The sequence below is a fragment of the Tamandua tetradactyla genome, chromosome 7 (genome assembly GCF_023851605.1).
Source record: "Tamandua tetradactyla isolate mTamTet1 chromosome 7, mTamTet1.pri, whole genome shotgun sequence".
NCBI classification, from domain to species: Eukaryota; Metazoa; Chordata; class Mammalia; order Pilosa; family Myrmecophagidae; genus Tamandua; species Tamandua tetradactyla.
This window is the reverse complement of record NC_135333.1, coordinates 71,515,247-71,521,787: the sequence shown is the minus strand read 5'-3', so window position 1 is coordinate 71,521,787 and position 6,541 is coordinate 71,515,247.

Here is a 6,541-nt window from a genome sequence, read left to right as displayed (position 1 = left end):
TTCCTGGTTTCCCACTCTTGGCAGCTTAGAGTTGGGTGACTGGAAGAGAGTAGGAAAAGAGCCTTAAAAATTGCATGTACAGGGTGTGCCACTTCCTGTAACCATTTGGCCCACTTATACTATGATCAAGTCAGTTCTTGAGACTTTACAAACTGAAGATGAGGAGGAAGATGAGGAAGTAATTGACAATTTAGACAAACTAAAGGAGAACCTGGATGATTCTCTAAACCTCCCTTCTGCCCACCCTTTGAATATTAAGGATATTGCAGATGGTGAACTCCTGTTCTCACCTCCTCCTTTTCCTTCTATGGAAGCAGGTAAACACCTTTTCAACAGGGAATTTTGCAAGCTCATAGGGAAGGTGATTTAAATGCTCTTCAGATGGCTTTCCCTGTAACAATCCAGAAAAAAATTGCTCCAGGGTAGATGCTAACAATCCTGATGGGGTTTATGATGTCAGGCAGGAGCCTTTTCCTTTTAAGACTTTAAAGGAACTAAAAACCATGCAGTACAGCCATACAGACCTAATTCTCCCTTTACTTTTGGATTAATACAAGGATTAGTTGAAGGCTGTCATTTGCCCTGGGCTGACTGGGATAATCTAGTGTAAATCACTCTTGGGCTAAGGGAATATTCACAATTTATAACTTGGTGGTGAGAACATGCAGGTGCTGTAGCTAACCAATTAGCACAGAATATTCCAATTTCTTTAGAACAATTAGTAGGAATAGGGCTCTGGGGAAGAATTGAAAATTAATTAACCATGACAGATCAAACCATTGACCAAGTCCGAAAATGCTATTTTAAAGCTTGGGAAAGAATTGAAAGCAAATGGGAGCATAAAGCTTCTTCTCAAAAAATAGTTCATGGAGTTAAAGAGCCTTATACTGAATTCATACCTCGTTTCCATGAAGCTATAAAGAAACAAATCAGTAACTCAGAAGCAGCAGATGCTATTCTACAACTTTGTGCTTATGAACATCCAAATAATGACTGTCAAAAGGCTACCAGTATAATGAAAGGGAAAGTGGATTTAACAGGCTTTCTTAAACCATGTCAAGATGTTGGGACAGAAAGTCATAAATTGGAAATGACGGCTGAGGCTCAGGCTAGCATGATGGCTCAGGTGATGGCAGGGTTAAAACTAAGTGTTCCCTTCTCAGGAAAATGTTATAATTGTGGAAAATATGGCCATGCTGGGATGGATTGTAGAAAGAAAATAAGAAAGGGGTTTGTTTCAGATTAACAAAAATCAGATAATCCTAAACCGTCTGGACTATGTCTCAGATGCTAGAAGGGATATCATTGGGCTGCTCAAGGTAAATCTATATTTCATAAGGATGGTAGATTACTGCAGGAAAACTACCAGCAGGGCACACTCCCAGCCCCGAACAAAAAGGGGGTGTATTCAGTTCAAGTCAATGATCAAAAGGTGTTGCCACCAGTCAGTACTCCACCGTGCCCTGGATTTATCCCCAGCTACTGCGGGAAGTGCAGCAATAGACATCCCTGCTCCTGAGTCTGCTATGTTACTTCCCCAGGGAAGCACCCATTTGTGTTAAAATAGGCCTTGTCGGTCTTTTGTCATCAGGAATGCAGGCCTTATATTGGGAAAGAGTTGTCTCACCTCCCAGGGAGTAAGAGTTCATACAGGGGTTATTGATTCCGATCACGAAGGAGGAATCTTGGTTAGTATGTCATTACCCTCACCATGGAAAGCTTCACCAGGGGAAGGTACTGCCCAGCTTCTTATTCTCCCTTATGTGCCTGTGGGTAAGAGTGGTGTGGTACGTGATAGTCAAGGCTTTGGAAGTACTGGAAAGGCTGGAGTGTTTTTAAATGAAAAACTTTTAGAATCTAGACCCATATGTGAAATAACTATTCAGAATAAGAAATTTAAAGGGGCTGATGTCTCTATTGTTAGTACTAAACATTGGCAATCTTCTTGGCCACTACTAGAAGCCCCAGTTTCCGTAGTAGGAATAGGAACTCCAAGAGGATTGAAACAAAGTGTTAACATTTTTCATTGCCAGGGCCCTGAGGGACAACTGGCTAAATTACAGCCATATGTCACTGACTTGCCTATTAACCTATGGGGCCATGATTTGTTGAAACAATGGCAAACTGAGACATATATTCTCAAACCTAATAATTGTAGTGAGCAATGCCACCAAGTAATGCAAAAACAAGGGCATATTCCTGGATTAGGGTTAGGAAAACATCATCACGGTATAGTGGGCCCTATCTCTCTCCCCTTTTTTAGAAACCATAAGGGCCTCAGGTATTTACCATTTACATAGTGGCCACTGCTCGCACTAACCTCTTAAACTCTCCGTGTCCATTGCCACTTACCTGAACAGCCTCCACTCCTGCATGAGTTAAGCATTGGCCTTTGTCAGCGGAAAAATTAAAAGCACTTCAGCTACTAGTTAAGGAACAATTAGACAAAGGACATATTGAGGAGTCCTTTAGCCCATGGAATTCTCCACTTTTTCCTATTAAAAAGAAATCAGGTAAATGGAGGTTATTAACTGACCTCAGGGCTGTAAATGTGGTAATTCAGTCCATAGGCACCTTGCAACCAGCATTGCCCTCCCCTACAATGATTCCAAAATATTGGCCAATGATAGTTATAGATTTAAAGGATTGCTTGTTTACTATACCTTTAGTTGTCCAAGATAGGAAGAAATTTGCCTTTTCCATCCCTTCTCTTAACAATAAAGAACCTATGAATAGATTTCAGTGGAAAGTTCTACCCCAAGGGATGTTGAATAGTCCTACTATGTGTCAGAACTATGTCGCTAGAGTTTTGAGTCCAATAAGACAACAATATTCTCAATGTTACATAATCCATTATACGGATGATATTCTCTGTGCGGCCGAAACAACTGAGGAGTTAATACCATTATATAAGGATCTAGAGAAACGTCTGACAAATTCTGGGTTTAAAATAGCTCCTGAAAAAATTCCAACAGTGACTCCTATATCTTATTTAGGATATGTGGTAGATAGAACAACTATAAAATCACAAAAGGTGCAAATTAGAAGAGACTCTATAAAAACTCTAAATGGTCTACAGAAGCTTTTAGGAGATATTAATTGGTTTAGACCAAAGGTGGGTATTGCTACTTAGGAATTGTCCAATCTCTTTGTCATACTCCAAGGAGATCCAAGCTTAGCTAGTCCTCATTCCCTGAGTAAGGAAGCCAAAAAGGAATTAGAATTAGTTGAGCAAATAATTCAAAGAGCCCGTTAGAAAGCATTGACCCTAATGCATGGCAACTTATAATCATTCCCCCCAGTCATTCCCCAACAGGATTAATAATGCAAGGTAAAGGAATAATAGAATGGATTTTTCTTTCTAATAATTTGGTAAAATCTTTATCTCCACACCTTGATTTTATGCACAAATAGTTCTTAACGGCAGAGATCATACAAGTTCTTTACTAGGAAAGAATCCTTCTCATGTGATATTTCCTCTGACAAAGACAGAAGGTTGGTTCTTGCTTTCAGAACCATTTGTTATGGCAAATTGCCTTTGCTGACTTTGTGGGAAAGATTGACCATCATTTCCCCAGTAATCCTGTCCTACAGTTTCTTAAAATAACTCAATGGATATTACCCAATAGAACAAAAAAAAAATACATCCACTTGTTGATGCTCTTATTATTTTCACTGCTGGGTCTGGACATGGCACTGCAGGATATTCAGGTTTAAAAAAAAAAAAAAATTTGACCCCAGGATTTTCAGCACAACAAGCTGAACTACTAGCAGTAATTACTGCCCTTCAAGATATATCAGAGCCAGTTAATATTTTATCTGATTTTGCGTATGTGGTGTTTAAGCACAATTAATTTGAACTGATGTTATCAAGCAAAACCTAAATCCTTCTTTATTTCTGCCATTTCAAAAATTACAATCTGTTGTGTGCCTTTGTAGCCATCCCTTTTATATCACTCATATTTGGTCTCATACGAATCTTCCCGGCCCTTTAGCCCAGGGCAATGCATTAGCTGATAAACTAGTTACCCCAGTTTTATGGGATGCCATACATTTTCATAATTTGACCCGAGTAAACGCTGCTGGACTTAAAGCCCATTATCCATTAACTTGGGCCCAAGCAAAAAAAATATAATCCAAACCTGTTCTTTTTGTCAAATTTTGAACAACTCAGCACAAACTGAACCAGGAGTTAACCCTGGAGGGTTAAAACCAAATTCTCTGTGGCAAATGATGTTACTCATTTTGCTTCATTTGGAAAACTAAATTATTTCCATGTAACTGTGGATACCTTTTTTGGCTACATATGGACTACAGGACAAACAGGGGAAATATCACGACATATTAAACAACATCTTCTAGCTTGCTTTGCAGTTATGGGACTCCCGCAGCCTATCCAAACTAATAATATTCCCACTTATTCAAGTGCAGCTTTTGAACAGTTCTTGCAAAACTGGAACATTTCACATTGTTCTAGCCTTATAATTCCAGAGGACAAGCTATAGTTGAAAGAGCCAACCAGACATTGAAGTTTATGCTTAAAAAACAAAAAGGGGAAGATAAGGAAATGCTTCAGATCAGTTACACAAATCATTATTTATCTTAAATTTTTTAAGTTCAAAAAATGATGGTACTGCTGCAGAAAAGCATTATAAGCAGAATGAAGCAAGTACCCAGAACGTAAAGGACACTCACGGATTTGGTGGAATGATCCTTTAACTAGTACTTGGAATATGGGTAAACTGTTAACATGGGGATGAGGGTTTGCTTGTGTCCCACCAAAAACAGGAGAGAAACCAGTGTGGATGCCTAGTTGAAAAAGAGCCATACTATGAGCGACACGAAAAAGAGGAAGTTCTGGAACTATGGGCCACCCCCTCCCTGATTCTGGGATGAGACACCTCAAGTCATCCAGATGGAAGGACTGAATTTGACCACGACATGACTGGGACTGACTCCAGGCACTAGATATACAATTCCACCAACATGGGGACAAATTAAGGATCTATGCCAAGAAGCTGAACAGCAGTTAAAGAATCAAGGGATGCCTGTAACATCACCTACCATGCTTCTCTCTGTGATAGCTATAATCACTGTGACTGTAAGTTTCCTACCTGTTGTCACTGCAGCTAATTATGCTTATTGGGTTTATATTCCCAATCTTCCTCTATTGTGCCCTGTTTCTTGGAAAGGAAGCCTTCCTTTAATTTATATCAGTGATTCCACTTGGATCCTGGAGTCTGAAGATTCTCAGCTCCCACAACATCCCAATGAAGAAGAAACACTATTTAATTTGTCTTTTGGTTTTTCCATATGGCTTATGTGTGTAAGCCTGGCGGAGGGCTGTGTTAACTTGTCATCCCAAGCATAGCTATCTATTACTCCTAAACATGGCAATGTTTCAGTAGCTCAGTTACACATGCTGTCTGGTTTGAGCTTAAAGTCTTTCACAATAGTTTAGCTAAGAATCCTCCTGATAGACCACCTTGTACTTATAGCCATGTGTGGACACCTGAAAGTGAACACATACATTGGAAAAAAATGTAGAGGATCTCATGGGGTGTGGTTACTCAATGGTTCCTATGGAATTGTAATAGACTGGGCCCCTAACGGGTACGCAGCCCAGATTTGTAGCCACATATCTATATGCTCTTCTGTAGAAGCTTTACAATGGCATGTGTCACTATATAACCATACTGTGATCTCCACACATGCAGATCACCCCGTTATCTGGCATGGTATGGGTATGGTTCCTCCATTACCTCAACTAGAAAATGGGCCTACACGGTCTTCTTTATGGAAAATTCCTTTAAGTCTACACCCCATAAAACTTTGGAATGGAAAATTTTTCATAATAAATGGTACAATTTGTCCTTCAAAAGTAACAAAACCATTTATTTACAAAGTTGTGCTAGGGATCCTTTTGTATTCTTGGCAGGAGAGTTCCATCTCAATGAAAGTTCTTCAGAGGTAACTTGCAATTCTTGCAAATTGTATGCTTGCATTAATAATACCATAATCAACTCTAATAGTAGTTATAAGATCTTGAGAAGATGTGTTGGATTATGGATTCCCATGAATCAGACACGGCCATGGGAATCCTCGCCAGATATGCATGCATTATTATCTGTACTACATCAAGTTATTAGAAGAACCAAATGATTTATAGGGTTACTAATTGCAGCCATTTTGGGTATTATAGCTTTAACAACAATTGCAGAAGTATCAGGTGTTACCTTACAAGAAATTATTCATAATACTGAATTTGTAGAAAAGTGGCATAAGAATGCTAGTCTTGCATGGGAGAACAAACTAAAATTGACAAAGAATTAATGATCAATTAGTTGATGTTGAAAATGATGTTATGTTATTAGAAGAAGAAATGGCGTCCTTAAAACTGTGAATGCATTTGAAATGTGATTGAAATTTATTTAGTTTTTGTGTAATTCCTTATGTATATAATGCTTCTGATATTTGATAGGAGAAAATTCACCGTCCTATAACTGGACAACATGATAACTTAAGCTTGGATATATCTTAC